Source organism: Salmo salar, unplaced genomic scaffold (assembly GCF_905237065.1).
Source record: "Salmo salar unplaced genomic scaffold, Ssal_v3.1, whole genome shotgun sequence".
In the NCBI taxonomy this organism is placed as follows: Eukaryota; Metazoa; Chordata; class Actinopteri; order Salmoniformes; family Salmonidae; genus Salmo; species Salmo salar.
Window position 1 is genome coordinate 34,624 of NW_025548250.1, and position 20,377 is coordinate 55,000.

A 20,377-nucleotide genomic window follows, 5' to 3' on the forward strand; every position below is an offset into this window, starting at 1 on the left:
ACTGGGGTTAGGGGGTAACAAGGTTAGCTGTACTAGACTGGGGTTAGGGGGTAACAAGGTTAGCTGTACTAGACTGGGGTTAGGGGGTAACAAGGTTAGCTGTACTAGACTGGGGTTAGGGGTAACAAGGTTAGCTGTACTAGACTGGGGTTAGGGGTAACAAGGTTAGCTGTACTAGACTGGGGTTAGGGGGTAACAAGGTTAGCTGTACTAGACTGGGGTTAGGGGTAACAAGGTTAGCTGTACTAGACTGGGGTTAGGGGTAACAAGGTTAGCTGTACTAGACTGGGGTTAGGGGGTAACAAGGTTAGCTGTACTAGACTGGGGTTAGGGGGTAACAAGGTTAGCTGTACTAGACTGGGGTTAGGGGTAACAAGGTTAGCTGTACTAGACTGGGGTTAGGGGGTAACAAGGTTAGCTGTACTAGACTGGGGTTAGGGGGTAACAAGGTTAGCTGTACTAGACTGGGGTTAGGGGGTAACAAGGTTAGCTGTACTAGACTGGGGTTAGGGGGTAACAAGGTTAGCTGTACTAGACTGGGGTTAGGGGGTAACAAGGTTAGCTGTACTAGACTGGGGTTAGGGGGTAACAAGGTTAGCTGTACTAGACTGGGGTTAGGGGGTAACAAGGTTAGCTGTACTAGACTGGGGTTAGGGGGTAACAAGGTTAGCTGTACTAGACTGGGGTTAGGGGTAACAAGGTTAGCTGTACTAGACTGGGGTTAGGGGGTAACAAGGTTAGCTGTACTAGACTGGGGTTAGGGGTAACAAGGTTAGCTGTACTAGACTGGGGTTAGGGGGTAACAAGGTTAGCTGTACTAGACTGGGGTTAGGGGGTAACAAGGTTAGCTGTACTAGACTGGGGTTAGGGGGTAACAAGGTTAGCTGTACTAGACTGGGGTTAGGGGGTAACAAGGTTAGCTGTACTAGACTGGGGTTAGGGGGTAACAAGGTTAGCTGTACTAGACTGGGGTTAGGGGGTAACAAGGTTAGCTGTACTAGACTGGGGTTAGGGGGTAACAAGGTTAGCTGTACTAGACTGGGGTTAGGGGTAACAAGGTTAGCTGTACTAGACTGGGGTTAGGGGGTAACAAGGTTAGCTGTACTAGACTGGGGTTAGGGGGTAACAAGGTTAGCTGTACTAGACTGGGGTTAGGGGTAACAAGGTTAGCTGTACTAGACTGGGGTTAGGGGGTAACAAGGTTAGCTGTACTAGACTGGGGTTAGGGGTAACAAGGTTAGCTGTACTAGACTGGGGTTAGGGGTAACAAGGTTAGCTGTACTAGACTGGGGTTAGGGGTAACAAGGTTAGCTGTACTAGACTGGGGTTAGGGGTAACAAGGTTAGCTGTACTAGACTGGGGTTAGGGGGTAACAAGGTTAGCTGTACTAGACTGGGGTTAGGGGGTAACAAGGTTAGCTGTACTAGACTGGGGTTAGGGGTAACAAGGTTAGCTGTACTAGACTGGGGTTAGGGGGTAACAAGGTTAGCTGTACTAGACTGGGGTTAGGGGGTAACAAGGTTAGCTGTACTAGACTGGGGTTAGGGGGTAACAAGGTTAGCTGTACTAGACTGGGGTTAGGGGGTAACAAGGTTAGCTGTACTAGACTGGGGTTAGGGGGTAACAAGGTTAGCTGTACTAGACTGGGGTTAGGGGGTAACAAGGTTAGCTGTACTAGACTGGGGTTAGGGGTAACAAGGTTAGCTGTACTAGACTGGGGTTAGGGGTAACAAGGTTAGCTGTACTAGACTGGGGTTAGGGGTAACAAGGTTAGCTGTACTAGACTGGGGTTAGGGGGTAACAAGGTTAGCTGTACTAGACTGGGGTTAGGGGGTAACAAGGTTAGCTGTACTAGACTGGGGTTAGGGGGTAACAAGGTTAGCTGTACTAGACTGGGGTTAGGGGGTAACAAGGTTAGCTGTACTAGACTGGGGTTAGGGGGTAACAAGGTTAGCTGTACTAGACTGGGGTTAGGGGTAACAAGGTTAGCTGTACTAGACTGGGGTTAGGGGGTAACAAGGTTAGCTGTACTAGACTGGGGTTAGGGGTAACAAGGTTAGCTGTACTAGACTGGGGTTAGGGGTAACAAGGTTAGCTGTACTAGACTGGGGTTAGGGGGTAACAAGGTTAGCTGTACTAGACTGGGGTTAGGGGGTAACAAGGTTAGCTGTACTAGACTGGGGTTAGGGGTAACAAGGTTAGCTGTACTAGACTGGGGTTAGGGGGTAACAAGGTTAGCTGTACTAGACTGGGGTTAGGGGGTAACAAGGTTAGCTGTACTAGACTGGGGTTAGGGGGTAACAAGGTTAGCTGTACTAGACTGGGGTTAGGGGGTAACAAGGTTAGCTGTACTAGACTGGGGTTAGGGGGTAACAAGGTTAGCTGTACTAGACTGGGGTTAGGGGGTAACAAGGTTAGCTCTACTAGACTGGGGTTAGGGGGTAACAAGGTTAGCTGTACTAGACTGGGGTTAGGGGGTAACAAGGTTAGCTGTACTAGACTGGGGTTAGGGGTTAGGGGTTAGGGTAGGGGGAGGGGTAGGGGTTAGGGTTAGGGTAGGGATTAGGGGTTAGGGGTAGAGGTAGGGGTTAGGGTAGGGGTTAGGGGTAGGGTAGGGGTTAGGGGTAGGGGTTAGGGTAGGGGTTTAGGGGTTAGGGGTAGGGGTAGGGGTTAGGGTAGGGGTTAGGGGTGGGGTAGGGGTTAGGGTAGGGGTTAGGGGTAGGGGTTAGGGTAGGGGTTATGGGGTTAGGGGTTAGGTTAGGGGTAGGGTAGGGGTTAGGGGGTAGGGGTAGGGGTTAGGGTAGGTGTTAGGGGTTAGCTGTAGGGGTTAGGGTAGGGGTTAGGGGTTAGGGGTTAGGGGTAGGGGTTAGGGGTAGGGGTTATGTTAAGGGTAGGGTAGGGGTTAGGTTAAGGGGTAGGGGTTAGGGGTTAGGGTAGGGGTTAGGTTAAGGGGTAGGGGTTAAGGGTAGGGGTTAGGGTAGGGGTTAGGTTAAGGGTAGGGATTAAGGGTAGGGGTTAGGGGTAGGGGTTAAGGGTAGGGGTTAAGGGTAGGGGTTAGGGGTCCCCACTAGGTTAGCTGTAGGGGTTAAGGGTAGGGGTTAGGGTCCCCACTAGGTTAGCTGTAGGGGTTAGGGTAGGGGTTAAGGGTAGGGGTTAGGGGTCCCCACTAGGTTAGCTGTAGGGGTTAGGGTAGGGGTTAAGGGTAGGGGTTAGGGTCCCCACTAGGTTAGCTGTAGGGGTTAAGGGTAGGGGTTAAGGGTAGGGGTTAGGGTCCCCACTAGGTTAGCTGTAGGGGTTAGGGGTTAGGGGTAGGGGTTAGGGGTTAGGGGTAGGGGTTATGTTAAGGGTAGGGTAGGGGTTAGGGGTAGGGGTTAGGTTAAGGGGTAGGGGTTAGGGGTTAGGGTAGGGGTTAGGTTAAGGGGTAGGGGTTAAGGGTAGGGGTTAGGGTAGGGGTTAGGGGTTGGGTTAAGGGGTAGGGATTAAGGGTAGGGGTTAGGGGGTAGGGGTTAAGGGTAGGGGTTAAGGGTAGGGGTTAGGGGTCCCCACTAGGTTAGCTGTAGGGGTTAAGGGTAGGGGTTAGGGTCCCCACTAGGTTAGCTGTAGGGGTTAGGGTAGGGGTTAAGGGTAGGGGTTAGGGGTCCCCACTAGGTTAGCTGTAGGGGTTAGGGTAGGGGTTAAGGGTAGGGGTTGGGGTCCCCACTAGGTTAGCTGTAGGGGTTAAGGGTAGGGGTTAAGGGTAGGGGTTAGGGTCCCCACTAGGTTAGCTGTAGGGGTTAAGGGGTAGGTGTTAAGGGTAGGGGTTAAGGGTAGGGGTTAGGGTCTCCACTAGGTTAGCTGTAGGGGTTAGGGGTAGGGGTTAAGGGTAGGGGTTAGGGGTCCCCACTAGGTTAGCTGTAGGGGTTAAGGGTAGGGGTTAAGGGTAGGAGTTAGGTTAAGGGGTAGGGGTTAAGGGTAGGGGTAGGGGTAGGGGTTAGGTTAAGGGGTAGGGGTTAAGGGTAGGGGTTAAGGGTAGGGGTTAGGGGTCCCCACTAGGTTAGCTGTAGGGGTAGGGGTTAAGGGTAGGGGTTAAGGGTAGGGGTTAGGGTCCCCACTAGGTTAGCTGTAGGGGTTAAGGGGTAGGTGTTAAGGGTAGGGGTTAGGGGTTAGGGGTCCCCACTAGGTTAGCTGTAGGGGTTAGGGTAGGGGTTAAGGGTAGGGGTTAGGGTCCCCACTAGGTTAGCTGTAGGGGTTAAGGGTAGGGGTTAAGGGTAGGGGTCCCCACTAGGTTAGCTGTAGGGGTTAAGGGTAGGGGTTAAGGGTAGGGGTTAGGTTAAGGGGTAGGGGTTAAGGGTAGGGGTTAAGGGTAGGGGTTGGGGGTCCCCACTAGGTTAGCTGTAGGGGTTATGGGTAGGGGTAGGGGTAGGGGTTAGGTTAAGGGGTAGGGGTTAAGGGTAGGGGTTAAGGGTAGGGGTTAGGGTCCCCACTAGGTTAAGGGGTAGGGGTTAAGGGTAGGGGTTAGGGGTAGGGGTTAGGGTCCCCACTAGGTTAGCTGTACTAGACTGTGTGTGTAATGTCTGTTCATTGTGTTTTCCAGTGAGCCTCCAGACCAGAGATGGTTTGGGCAGCGGAGGACCTGTGGTCGACTGTAGAGCACTGTTAGAGAAACGAGGGGTGAGGATTAACAGGGGGGTGGGGGTGTGTGTGTGTGTGTGTGTGTGTGTGTGTAACAGGGGTGTGTGTGTGTGTGTGTGTAACAGGGTGTGTGTGTGTGTGTGTGTGTGTGGGTCCAGACCAGAGATGGTTTGGGCAGCGGAGGACCTGTGGTCGACTGTAGAGCACTGTTAGAGAACGAGGGGTGAGGATTAACGGGGGGGTGTGTGTGTGTGTGTAACAGGGGTGTGTGTGTGTTGTGTGTCTCTGTGTGTGTCTCTGTGTGTGTCTCTGTGTGTGTGTGTGTGTGTATGTAACGTGTGTGTGTGTGTAACAGGGGTGTGTGTGTGTGTGTGTGTGTGTGTGTGTGTGTGTGTGTGTGTGTGTGTGTGTGTGTAACGTGTATGTAACGTGTGTGTGTGTGTCTCTGTGTGTGTGTGTGTGTGTGTGTGTGTGTAACGTGTATGTAACGTGTGTGTGTGTGTCTCTGTGTGTGTCTCTGTGTGTGTGTGTGTGTGTGTGTGTGTGTGTGTGTGTATGTAACGTGTGTGTATGTAACGTGTGTGTGTGTGTGTGTGTGTGTGTGTGTGTGTGTGTGTGTGTGTAACTGTGTGTGTGTGTGTGTGTGTGTGTGTGTGTGTGTGTGTGTGTATAGGCCTGTGTTTGAGAGCTGTTTCAGTGAGGAGCCACTGCCGTACTCAGACCCCACGGGAGCCGCCGGGGGCGGGACCTGTCCACCGGATTCACCCAACCAGGAGAACCGGCTCCAGGCTCAGCGAATCAGAGACCAGGATTCCCAAAGACACACCCACAACCCTCAGAACCGACCGCATGGCAACCAATCACCAGATCTGCCTGAAGGATATGGTGAGAGAGAGAGAGAGAGAGAGAGAGAGAGAGAGAGAGAGAGAGAGAGAGAGAGAGAGAGAGAGAGAGAGAGAGAGAGCAGCAGGTGTGTGATATTGAGCAGGTGTGTGATATTGAGCAGGGCCAGGTGTGTGATATTGAGCAGGTGTGTGATATTGAGCAGGTGTGTGATATTGAGCAGGGCCAGGTGTGTGATATTGAGCAGGGCCAGGTGTGTGATATTGAGCAGGTGTGTGATATTGAGCAGGGCCAGGTGTGTGATATTGAGCAGGGCCAGGTGTGTGATATTGAGCAGGTGTGTGATATTGAGCAGGGCCAGGTGTGTGATATAGAGCAGGGCCAGGTGTTTGATATTGAGCAGGTGTGTGATATTGAGCAGGTGTGTGATATTGAGCAGGGCCAGGTGTGTGATATTGAGCAGGGCCAGGTGTGTGATATTGAGCAGGGCCAGGTGTGTGATATTGAGCAGGGCCAGGTGTTTGATATTGAGCAGGTGTGTGATATTGAGCAGGTGTGTGATATTGAGCAGGGCCAGGTGTGTGATATTGAGCAGGGCCAGGTGTGTGATATTGAGCAGGGCCAGGTGTGTGATATTGAGCAGGTGTGTGATATTGAGCAGGGCCAGGTGTGTGATATTGAGCAGGTGTGTGATATTGAGCAGGGCCAGGTGTGTGATATTGAGCAGGGCCAGGTGTTTGATATTGAGCAGGTGTGTGATATTGAGCAGGTGTGTGATATTGAGCAGGGCCAGGTGTGTGATATTGAGCAGGGCCAGGTGTGTGATATTGAGCAGGTGTGTGATATTGAGCAGGGCCAGGTGTGTGATATTGAGCAGGTGTGTGATATTGAGCAGGGCCAGGTGTGTGATATTGAGCAGGGCCAGGTGTGTGATATTGAGCAGGTGTGTGATATTGAGCAGGTGTGTGATATTGAGCAGGTGTGTGATATTGAGCAGGGCCAGGTGTGTGATATTGAGCAGGTGTGATATTGAGCAGGTGTGTGATATTGAGCAGGTGTGTGATATTGAGCAGGTGTGTGATATTGAGCAGGTGTGTGATATTGAGCAGGGCCAGGTGTGTGATATTGAGCAGGTGTGTGATATTGAGCAGGTGTGTGATATTGAGCAGGTGTGTGATATTGAGCAGGGCCAGGTGTGTGATATTGAGCAGGTGTGTGATATTGAGCAGGTGTGTGATATTGAGCAGGTGTGTGATATTGAGCAGGGCCAGGTGTGTGATATTGAGCAGGGACAGGTGTGTGATATTGAGCAGGTGTGTGATATTGAGCAGGGCCAGGTGTGTGATATTGAGCAGAGCCAGGTGTGTGATATTGAGCAGGTGTGTGATATTGAGCAGGTGTGTGATATTGAGCAGGGCCAGGTGTGTGATATTGAGCAGGGCCAGGTGTGTGATATTGAGCAGGGCCAGGTGTGTGCTATTGAGCAGGGCCAGGTGTGTGATATTGAGCAGGTGTGTGATATTGAGCAGGGCCAGGTGTGTGATATTGAGCAGGTGTGTGATATTGAGCAGGGCCAGGTGTGTGATATTGAGCAGGGCCAGGTGTGTGATATTGAGCAGGTGTGTGATATTGAGCAGGGCCAGGTGTGTGATATTGAGCAGGGCCAGGTGTGTGATATTGAGCAGGTGTGTGATATTGAGCAGGGCCAGGTGTGTGATATTGAGCAGGGCCAGGTGTGTGATATTGAGCAGGTGTGTGATATTGAGCAGGGCCAGGTTTATGATATTGAGCAGGGCCAGGTGTGAGATATTGAGCAGGGCCAGGTGTGTGATATTGAGCAGGGCCAGGTGTGTGATATTGAGCAGGGCCAGGTGTGTGATATTGAGCAGGGCCAGGTGTGTGATATTGAGCAGGGCCAGGTGTGTGATATTGAGCAGGGCCAGGTGTTTGATATTGAGCAGGAGTGTGATATTGAGCAGGTGTGTGATATTGAGCAGGGCCAGGTGTGTGATATTGAGCAGGGCCAGGTGTGTGATATTGAGCAGGGCCAGGTGTGTGATATTGAGCAGGTGTGTGATATTGAGCAGGGCCAGGTGTGTGATATTGAGCAGGTGTGTGATATTGAGCAGGGCCAGGTGTGTGATATTGAGCAGGGCCAGGTGTGTGATATTGAGCAGGTGTGTGATATTGAGCAGGTGTGTGATATTGAGCAGGTGTGTGATATTGAGCAGGGCCAGGTGTGTGATATTGAGCAGGTGTGATATTGAGCAGGTGTGTGATATTGAGCAGGTGTGTGATATTGAGCAGGTGTGTGATATTGAGCAGGTGTGTGATATTGAGCAGGGCCAGGTGTGTGATATTGAGCAGGTGTGTGATATTGAGCAGGGACAGGTGTGTGATATTGAGCAGGTGTGTGATATTGAGCAGGGCCAGGTGTGTGATATTGAGCAGGTGTGTGATATTGAGCAGGTGTGTGATATTGAGCAGGTGTGTGATATTGAGCAGGGCCAGGTGTGTGATATTGAGCAGGGCCAGGTGTGTGATATTGAGCAGGTGTGTGATATTGAGCAGGGCCAGGTGTGTGATATTGAGCAGAGCCAGGTGTGTGATATTGAGCAGGTGTGTGATATTGAGCAGGTGTGTGATATTGAGCAGGGCCAGGTGTGTGATATTGAGCAGGGCCAGGTGTGTGATATTGAGCAGGGCCAGGTGTGTGCTATTGAGCAGGGCCAGGTGTGTGATATTGAGCAGGGCCAGGTGTGTGATATTGAGCAGGGCCAGGTGTGTGATATTGAGCAGGGCCAGGTGTGTGATATTGAGCAGGTGTGTGATATTGAGCAGGTGTGTGATATTGAGCAGGGCCAGGTGTGTGATATTGAGCAGGGACAGGTGTGTGATATTGAGCAGGTGTGTGATATTGAGCAGGGCCAGGTGTGTGATATTGAGCAGGTGTGTGATATTGAGCAGGTGTGTGATATTGAGCAGGGCCAGGTGTGTGATATTGAGCAGGGCCAGGTGTGTGATATTGAGCAGGGCCAGGTGTGTGCTATTGAGCAGGGCCAGGTGTGTGATATTGAGCAGGGCCAGGTGTGTGATATTGAGCAGGGCCAGGTGTGTGATATTGAGCAGGGCCAGGTGTGTGATATTGAGCAGGTGTGTGATATTGAGCAGGGCCAGGTGTGTGATATTGAGCAGGGCCAGGTGTGTGATATTGAGCAGGTGTGGCTGCTCCGGTCAAGACAGACAGCAGTGTGTGACCTGTGTGTGTGTGTGTGTGTGTGTGTGTGTGTGTGTGTGTGTGTGTGTGTGTGTGTGTGTGTGTGTGTGTGTGTGTGTGTGTGTGTGTTACAGAGCAGCGCACTACAGTCCAAGGACAGGTTTATTTTCTCCACACACAGACGGGAGTCAGTACCTGGCACGACCCGCGAATACCCAGGTACTACCCTCACTATACTACCCTCACTATACTACCCTCACTATACTACCCTCACTATACTACCCTCACTATACTACCCTCACTATACTACCCTCACTATACTACCCTCTACCCTCACATACTACCCTCACTATACTACCCTCACAATACTACCCTCACTATACTACCCTCTACCCTCACTATACTGCCCTCTACCCTCACATACTACCCTCACTATACTACCCTCACAATACTACCCTCACTATACTACCCTCTACCCTCACTATACTACCCTCTACCCTCACTATACTACCCTCACTATACTACCCTCACTATACTACCCTCACTATACTACCCTCACTATACAACCCTCTACCCTCACTATACTACCCTCTACCCTCACTATACTACCCTCTACCCTCACTATACTACCCTCACTATACTACCCTCACTATACTACCCTCTACCCTCACTATACTACCCTCACTATACTACCCTCACTATACTACCCTCACTACACTACCCTCACTATACTACCCTCTACCCTCACTATACTACCCTCACTATACTACCCTCACTATACTACCCTCACTATACTACCCTCACTACACTACCCTCACTATACTACCCTCTACCCTCACTATACTACCCTCACTATACTACCCTCACTATACTACCCTCACTATACTACCCTCACTATACTACCCTCTACCCTCACTATACTACCCTCACTATACTGCCCTCACTATACTACCCTCACTATACTACCCTCACTATACTACCCTCACTATACTGCCCTCACTATACTACCCTCACTACACTACCCTCACTATACTACCCTCTACCCTCACTATACTACCCTCTACCCTCACTATACTACCCTCTACCCTCACTATACTACCTTCTACCCTAACTATACTGCCCTCACTATACTACCCTCACTATACTACCCTCACTATACTACCCTCACTATACTACCCTCACTACACTACCCACTACCCTCACTATACTACCCTCACTATACTACCCTCACTATACTACCCTCACTACACTACCCACTACCCTCACTATACTACCCTCACTATACTGCCCTCACTATACTACCCTCACTATACTACCCTCACTATACTACCCTCACTACACTACCCTCACTACACTACCCTCACTACACTACCCTCTACCCTCACTATACTACCCTCACTATACTGCCCTCACTATACTACCCTCTACCCTCACAATACTACCCTCACTATACTACCCTCACTATACTACCCTCACTATACTACCCTCACTATACTACCCTCTACCCTCACTATACTACCCTCACTATACTACCCTCACTACACTACCCTCACTACACTACCCTCACTACACTACCCTCACTATACTACCCTCTACCCTCACTATACTACCCTCACTATACAACCCTCACTATACTGCCCTCACTATACTACCCTCTACCCTCACTACACTACCCTCACTATACTGCCCTCACTATACTACCCTCTACCCTCACTATACTACCCTCACTATACTACCCTCACTATACTACCCTCACTATACTACCCTCACTATACTACCCTCTACCCTCACTATACTACCCTCACTATACTACCCTCACTATACTGCCCTCACTATACTACCCTCTACCCTCACTATACTACCCTCACTATACTACCCTCACTATACTACCCTCACTATACTGCCCTCACTATACTACCCTCACTATACTACCCTCTACCCTCACTATACTGCCCTCACTATACTGACCTCACTATACTACCCTCACTATACTACCCTCACTATACTACCCTCTACCCTCACTATACTGCCCTCACTATACTACCCTCACTATACTACCCTCTACCCTCACTATACTACCCTCACTATACTACCCTCACTATACTACCCTCTACCCTCACTATACTACCCTCACTATACTACCCTCACTATCCTACCCTCTACCCTCACTATACTACCCTCTACCCTCACTATACTACCCTCACTATACTACCCTCACTATACTACCCTCACTATACTACCCTCACTATACTACCCTCTACCGTTACTATACTATCCTCTACCCTCACTATACTACCCTCTACCCTCACTATACTACCCTCTACCGTTACTATACTACCCTCTACCCTCACTATACTACCCTCTACCCTCACTATACTACCCTCACTATACTACCCTCTACCCTCACTATACTACCCTCTACCCTCACTATACTACCCTCTACCGTTACTATACTACCCTCTACCCTCACTATACTACCCTCTACCCTCACTATACTACCCTCACTATACTACCCTCTACCCTCACTATACTACCCTCACCATACTACCCTCACTATACTACCCTCTACCCTCACTATACTACCCTCACTATACTACCCTCACTATACTACCCTCACCATACTACCCTCTACCATCTATCCTACCTCCCCCCTACCTCTCCATCTATCCTCCCCCCCTACCTCTCCATCTATCCTACCTCCCCCACTACCTCTCCATCTATCCTACCTCCCCCCTACCTCTCCATCTATCCTACCTCCCTACCTCTCCATCTATCCTCCCCCCTACCTCTCCATCTATCCTCCCCCCTACCTCTCCATCTATCCTACCTCCCCCACTACCTCTCCATCTATCCTCCCCCTACCTCTCCATCTATCCTCCCCCCTACCTCTCCATCTATCCTACCTCCCCCCTACCTCTCCATCTATCCTCCCCCCTACCTCTCCATCTATCCTCCCCCTACCTCTCCATCTATCCTCCCTCCCCACTACCTCTCCATCTATCCTCCTCCCTACCTCTCCATCTATCCTACCTCCCCCTACCTCTCCATCTATCCTACCTCCCCCTACCTCTCCATCTATCCTCCCCCCTACCTCTCCATCTATCCTCCCCCTATCTCTCCATCTATCCTACCTCCCCCACTACCTCTCCATCTATCCTCCCCCTACCTCTCCATCTATCCTCCCCCTACCTCTCCATCTATCCTACCTCCCCCCTACCTCTCCATCTATCCTCCCCCCTATCTCTCCATCTATTCTACCTCCCCACTCCCTCTCCATCTATCCTCCCCCTATCTCTCCATCTATCCTACCTCCCCTACCTCTCCATCTATCCTCCTCCCTACCTCTCCATCTATCCTCCCCCTACCTCTCCATCTATCCTCCCCCTACCTCTCCATCTATCCTACCTCCCCCCCTACCTCTCCATCTATCCTCCCCCTACCTCTCCATCTATCCTCCCCCCTACCTCTCCATCTATCCTCCCCCCTACCTCTCCATCTATCCTACCTCCCCTACCTCTCCATCTATCCTACCTCCCCCTACCTCTCCATCTATCCTCCCCCTACCTCTCCATCTATCCTCCCCCTACCTCTCCATCTATCCTACCTCCCCCTACCTCTCCATCTATCCTCCCCCCTACCTCTCCATCTATCCTCCCCCTACCTCTCCATCTATCCTCCCCCCTACCTCTCCATCTATCCTACCTCCCCCTACCTCTCCATCTATCCTCCCCATCTATCCTCCCCCTACCTCTCCATCTATCCTCCCCCCCTACCTCTCCATCTATCCTACCCCCCCTACCTCTCCATCTATCCTACCACCCCCCCTACCTCTCCATCTATCCTCCCCCCTACCTCTCCATCTATCCTCCCCATACCTCTCCATCTATCCTCCCCACTACCTCTCCATCTATCCTCCCCCTACCTCTCCATCTATCCTCCCCCCTGCCTCTCCATCTATCCTACTTCCCCCCTACCTCTCCATCTATCCTACCTCCGCCCTACCTCTCCATCTATCCTCCCCCTACCTCTCCATCTATCCTCCCCCCACCTCTCCATCGATCCTCCCCCACTACCTCTCCATCTATCCTCCCCCTACCTCTCCATCTATCCTACCTCCCCACTACCTCTCCATCTATCCTCCCCCTAACTCTCCATCTATCCTACCTCCCCCACTACCTCTCCATCTATCCTCCCCCTACCTCTCCATCTATCCTACCTCCCCTACCTCTCCATCTATCCTACCTCCCCCACTACCTCTCCATCTATCCTCCCCCTACCTCTCCATCTATCCTACCTCCCCCTACCTCTCCATCTATCCTACCTCCCCACTACCTCTCCATCTATCCTCCCCCCTACCTCTCCATCAATCCTCCCCCCTACCTCTCCATCAATCCTCCCCCCACTACCTCTCCATCTATCCTCCCCACTACCTCTCCAACTATCCTCCCCCTACCTCTCCATCTATCCTCCCCCCTACCTCTCCATCTATCCTCCCCCCTACCTCTCCATCTATCCTACCTCCCCCTACCTCTCCATCTATCCTACCTCCTCCCCTACCTCTCCATCGATCCTCCCCACTACCTCTCCATCTATCCTCCCCCCTACCTCTCCATCTATCCTACCTCCCCACTACCTCTCCATCTATCCTCCCCCCTACCTCTCCATCTATCCTCCCCCCTACCTCTCCATCTATCCTACCTCCCCCACTACCTCTCCATCTATCCTCCCCCTACCTCTCCATCTATCCTCCCCCTACCTCTCCATCTATCCTACCTCCCCCTACCTCTCCATCTATCCTACCTCTCCCCTACCTCTCCATCTATCCTCCCCCTACCTCTCCATCTATCCTACCTCCCCCTACCTCTCCATCTATCCTACCTCCCCTACCTCTCCATCTATCCTACCTCCCCCTACCTCTCCATCAATCCTCCCCCCTACCTCTCCATCTATCCTCCCCCTACCTCTCCATCTATCCTCCCCCCTACCTCTCCATCTATCCTACCTCCCCTACCTCTCCATCTAGCCTCCCCCCCTACCTCTCCATCTATCCTCCCCCTACCTCTCCATCTATCCTCCCCCCTACCTCTCCATCTATCCTCCCCCTACCTCTCCATCTATCCTCCCCTACCTCTCCATCTATCCTCCCCCCCTACCTCCCCCCTACCTCTCCATCTATCCTACCTCCCCCCTACCTCTCCATCAATCCTCCCCCCTACCTCTCCATCTATCCTCCCCCTACCTCTCCATCTATCCTCCCCCTACCTCTCCATCTATCCTACCTCCCCCCTACCTCTCCATCTATCCTACCTCCCCCCTACCTCTCCATCTATCCTCCCCCCCTACCTCTCCATCTATCCTACCACCCCCCTACCTATCCATCTATCCTCCCCCTACCTCTCCATCTATCCTACCTCCCCCCTACCTCTCCATCTATCCTCCCCCCTACCTCTCCATCTATCCTACCACCCCCCTACCTATCCATCTATCCTCCCCCCTACCTCTCCATCTATCCTACCTCCCCCTACCTCTCCATCTATCCTACCTCCCCCCTAACTCTCCATCTATCCTCCCCCCTACCTCTCCATCTATCCTCCCCCCTACCTCTCCATCTATCCTACCTCCCCCCCACCTCTCCATCTATCCTACCTCCCCCTACCTCTCCATCTATCCTCCCCCTACCTCTCCATCTATCCTCCCCCCTACCTCTCCATCTATCCTCCCCCTACCTCTCCATCTATCCTCCCCCTACCTCTCCATCTTGCCTCCCCCCTACCTCTCCATCTATCCTACCTCCCCCCTACCTCTCCATCTATCCTACCACCACCCTACCTCTCCATCTATCCTCCCCCTACCTCTCCATCTATCCTACCTCCCCCCTACCTCTCCATCTATCCTCCCCCTACCTCTCCATCTATCCTCCCCCCCTACCTCTCCATCTATCCTACCTCCCCCCTACCTCTCCATCTATCCTACCTCCCCCCACCTCTCCATCTATCCTCCCCTACCTCTCCATCTATCCTACCTCCCCCTACCTCTCCATCTATCCTACCTCCCCCTACCTCTCCATCTATCCTACCTCCCCCCCTACCTCTCCATCTATCTACCTCCCCCACCTCTCCATCTATCCTACCTCCCCCTACCTCTCCATCTATCCTCCCCCCTACCTCTCCATCTATCCTCCCCCTACCTCTCCATCTATCCTCCCCCCTACCTCTCCATCTATCCTCCCCCCTACCTCTCCATCTATCCTCCTCTCCCTACCTCTCCATCTATCCTCCCCCCTACCTCTCCATCTAACCTCCCCCTACCTCTCCATCTATCCTACCTCCCCCTACCTCTCCATCTATCCTCCCCCTACCTCTCCATCTATCCTCCCCCTACCTCTCCATCTATCCTCCCCCTACCTCTCCATCTATCCTCCCCCTACCTCTCCATCTATCCTACCTCCCCCTACCTCTCCATCTATCCTCCCCCCTACCTCTCCATCTATCCTACCCCCCTACCTCTCCATCTATCCTCCCCCTACCTCTCCATCTATCCTCCCCCTACCTCTCCATCTATCCTCCCCCCTACCTCTCCATCTATCCTCCCCCCTACCTCTCCATCTATCCTCCCCCCTACCTCTCCATCTATCCTACCTCCCCCCTACCTCTCCATCTATCCTCCCCCTACCTCTCCATCTATCCTCCCCCCTACCTCTCCATCTATCCTCCCCCTACCTCTCCATCTATCCTCCCCCTACCTCTCCATCTATCCTCCCCCCTACCTCTCCATCTATCCTCCCCCTACCTCTCCATCTATCCTACCTCCCCCTACCTCTCCATCTATCCTCCCCCTACCTCTCCATCTATCCTACCTCCCCCTACCTCTCCATCTATCCTCCCCCTACCTCTCCATCTATCCTACCTCCCCCTACCTCTCCATCTATCCTACCTCCCCCCTACCTCTCCATCTATCCTCCCCCCTACCTCTCCATCTATCCTCCCCCCTACCTCTCCATCTATCCTCCCCCCCCTACCTCTCCATCTATCCTCCCCTACCTCTCCATCTATCCTACCTCCCCCCTACCTCTCCATCTATCCTCCCCCTACCTCTCCATCTATCCTACCTCCCCCTACCTCTCCATCTATCCTACCACCCCCTACCTCTCCATCTATCCTCCCCCTACCTCTCCATCTATCCTCCCCCACCTCTCCATCTATCCTACCTCCCCCTACCTCTCCATCTATCCTCCCCCCCTACCTCTCCATCTATCCTCCCCCCTACCTCTCCATCTATCCTACCTACCTCTCCATCTATCCTCCCCCTACCTCTCCATCTATCCTACCTCCCCCTACCTCTCCATCTATCCTACCACCCCTACCTCTCCATCTATCCTACCTCTCCCCTACCTCTCCATCTATCCTCCCCCCTACCTCTCCATCTATTCTCCTCCCCTACCTCTCCATCTATCCTCCCCCCCTACCTCTCCATCTATCCTACCTCCCCTACCTCTCCATCTATCCTACCTCCCCCTACCTCTCCATCTATCCTACCTCCCCTACCTCTCCATCTATCCTACCTCCCCCTACCTCTCCATCTATCCTACCTCCCCCTACCTCTCCATCTATCCTCCCCCTACCTCTCCATCTATCCTCCCCCTATCTCTCCATCTATCCTACCTCCCCTACCTCTCCATCTATCCTCCCCCCTACCTCTCCATCTATCCTCCCCCACTACCTCGTCCTTTACCACCCTACCTGAATCCAGTTGGAAGGTTTATAGCTCAGTAAGGTGTGTTGTGATTGGTGTAGAGCTCAGTAAGGTGTGTTGTGATTGGTTTATAGCTCAGTAAGGTGTGTTGTGATTGGTTTAGAGCTCAGTAAGGTGTGTTGTGATTGTTTTAGAGCTCAGTAAGGTGTGTTGTGATTGGTTTATAGCTCAGTAAGGTGTGTTGTGATTGGTTTATAGCTCAGTAAGGTGTGTTGTGATTGGTTTATAGCTCAGTAAGGTGTGTTGTGATTGGTTTAGAGCTCAGTAAGGTGTGTTGTGATTGGTGTAGAGCTCAGTAAGGTGTGTTGTGATTGGTTTATAGCTCAGTAAGGTATGTTGTGATTGGTTTAGAGCTCAGTAAGGTGTGTTGTGATTGGTGTAGAGCTCAGTAAGGTGTATTGTGATTGGTCCCAGGCACCTGATAGTGAGGTGTATTGTGATTGGTCCAGGGACTTGATAGTGAGGTGTATTGTGATTGGTCCAGGGACCAGATAGTGAGGTGTGTTGTGATTGGTCCCAGGCAGCTGATAGTGAGGTGTATTGTGATTGGTCCCAGGGACCTGATAGTGAGGTGTGTTGTGATTGGTCCAGGGACTTGATAGTGAGGTGTGTTGTGATTGGTCCAGGGACCTGACCAGTGAGGTGTGTTGTGATTGGTCCAGGGACCAGATAGTGAGGTGTGTTGTGATTGGTCCAGGGACCTGACTAGTGAGGTGTGTTGTGATTGGTCCAGGGACCAGATAGTGAGGTGTGTTGTGATTGGTCCAGGGACATGATAGTGAGGTGTGTTGTGATTGGTCCAGGGACCAGATAGTGAGGTGTGTTGTGATTGGTCCAGGGACCTAACCAGTGTGAGCTGTGTTGTGATTGGTCCATGCACCTGACCAGTGAGGTGTGTTGTGATTGGTCCAGGGATCTGACCAGTGAGGTGTGTTGTGATTGGTCCAGGGACCTGACCAGTGTGAGCTGTGAGGAGTTGGGTCCTCTGCCGGCCGGATGGGAGGTGAGGAGTACGGTATCTGGAAGGATCTACTTTGTGGATCACAACAACCGAACAACGCAGTTCACTGACCCTCGGCTTCACACCATCATCAGGTGCACACTTATTACACTTATTGCACTTATTGCACTTATTACACTTATTGCACTTATTGCACTTATTGCACTTATTTCAGTTATTTCATAAACGTAGTTATGCCCCTCGTGTGAAAAGTGATTTCCACCTTCCGCTCAATAACTGGTTCCCTTTAGTTGCCATGACTCCAACCAAACACTTCCTGTAGTTGTCATCTCGCCTCGATGTGGAGGAATTTACTGTAGTTGCCATGACTCCAACCAAACACTTCCTGTAGTTGTCATCTCACCTCGATGTGGAGGAATTTTGGCCCAGATCCTCCCACAAACATCTCTGTTGGGATTTGGTTTGGACTCGGATTCGGCCGTTCCAGAACTTCAAATGTGTTGCTTTTTGGGATCCATGTTGTCCAAAGGGTTTTACCTTTATCTCACCTGTCTATAGAACATTCCTTTATCTCACCTGTCTATAGAACATACCTTTAACTCACCTGTCTATAGAACATTCCTTTATCTCACCTGTCTATATAACATACCTTTATCTCACCTGTCTATAGAACATTCCTTTATCTCACCTGTCTATATAACATACCTTTATCTCACCTGTCTATAGTACATACCTTTATCTCACCTGTCTATAGAACATTCCTTTATCTCACCTGTCTATAGAACATACCTTTATCTCACCTGTCCATAGAACATTCCTTTAACTCACCTGTCCGTAGAACATACCTTTAACTCACCTGTCTATAGAACATACCTTTATCTCACCTGTCTATAGAACATACCTTTATCTCACCTGTCTATAGAACATACCTTTATCTCACCTGTCTATAGAACATTCCTTTATCTCACCTGTCCATAGAACATTCCTTTATCTCACCTGTCTATAGAACATACCTTTATCTCACCTGTCTATAGAACATACCTTTATCTCACCTGTCTATAGAACATACCTTTAACTCACCTGTCTATAGAACATACCTTTAACTCACCTGTCTATAGAACATACCTTTATCTCACCTGTCTATAGAACATTCCTTTATCTCACCTGTCTATAGAACATACCTTTAACTCACCTGTCTATAGAACATACCTTTATCTCACCTGTCTATAGAACATACCTTTAACTCACCTGTCTATAGAACATACCTTTAACTCACCTGTCTATAGAACATACCTTTATCTCACCTGTCTATAGAACATACCTTTAACTCACCTGTCTATAGAACATACCTTTATCTCACCTGTCTATAGAACATTCTTTAAACTCACCTGTCTATAGAACATACCTTTATCTCACCTGTCTATAGAACATACCTTTATCTCACCTGTCCATAGAACATACCTTTATCTCACCTGTCTATAGAACATACCTTTATCTCACCTGTCTATAGAACATACCTTTATCTCACCTGTCTATAGAACATACCTTTATCTCACCTGTCTATAGAACATACCTTTATCTCACCTGTCCGTAGAACATTACTTTTATCTCACCTGTCCATAGAACATACCTTTAACTCACCTGTCTATAGAACATACCTTTAACTCACCTGTCCGTAGAACATACCTTTAACTCACCTGTCTATAGAACATACCTTTATCTCACCTGTCTATAGAACATTCTTTAAACTCACCTGTCTATAGAACATACCTTTATCTCACCTGTCTATAGAACATACCTTTATCTCACCTGTCTATAGAACATACCTTTATCTCACCTGTCCGTAGAACATTCCTTTATCTCACCTGTCTATAGAACATACCTTTATCTCACCTGTCTATAGAACATTCTTTTATCTCACCTGTCCATAGAACATTCTTTTAACTCACCTGTCTATAGAACATTCCTTTATCTCACCTGTCCATAGAACATACCTTTATCTCACCTGTCTATAGAACATACCTTTAACTCACCTGTCTATAGTACATACCTTTATCTCACCTGTCCATAGAACATTCCTTTATCTCACCTGTCTATAGAACATTCCTTTAACTCACCTGTCCATAGAACATTCTTTTATCTCACCTGTCTATAGAACATACCTTTAACTCACCTGTCTATAGAACATTCCTTTATCTCACCTGTCCATAGAACATTCCTTTAACTCACCTGTCCATAGAACATTCCTTTAACTCACCTGTCCATAGAACATTCCTTTATCTCACCTGTCTATAGAACATACCTTTAACTCACCTGTCTATAGAACATACCTTTAACTCACCTGTCTATAGAACATACCTTTATCTCACCTGTCCATAGAACATTCCTTTAACTCACCTGTCCATAGAACATACCTTTATCTCACCTGTCCATAGAACATTCCTTTAACTCACCTGTCCATAGAACATTATTTTATCTCACCTGTCTATAGAACATTCCTTTATCTCACCTGTCCATAGAACATTATTTTATCTCACCTGTCTATAGAACATACCTTTATCTCACCTGTCCATAGAACATTCCTTTAACTCACCTGTCTATAGAACATTCCTTTAACTCACCTGTCCATAGAACATTATTTTATCTCACCTGTCTATAGAACATTCCTTTATCTCACCTGTCCATAGAACATTATTTTATCTCACCTGTCTATAGAACATACCTTTATCTCACCTGTCTATAGAACATACCTTTAACTCACCTGTCCATAGAACATTCCTTTATCTCACCTGTCCATAGAACATTCTTTAAACTCACCTGTCTATAGAACATACCTTTATCTCACCTGTCTATAGAACATACCTTTATCTCACCTGTCTATAGAACATACCTTTATCTCACCTGTCCATAGAACATTCCTTTATCTCACCTGTCCATAGAACATACCTTTATCTCACCTGTCCATAGAACATACCTTTAACTCACCTGTCTAT

General features: G+C 50.0%; 1 pseudogene; it reads left to right on the forward strand.

Moving 5' to 3' along the window:
* The window catches only part of LOC106596547 (E3 ubiquitin-protein ligase SMURF1-like), a 61,687-nt pseudogene that overhangs the window by 20,557 nt on the left and 20,753 nt on the right, over positions 1–20,377 (forward strand).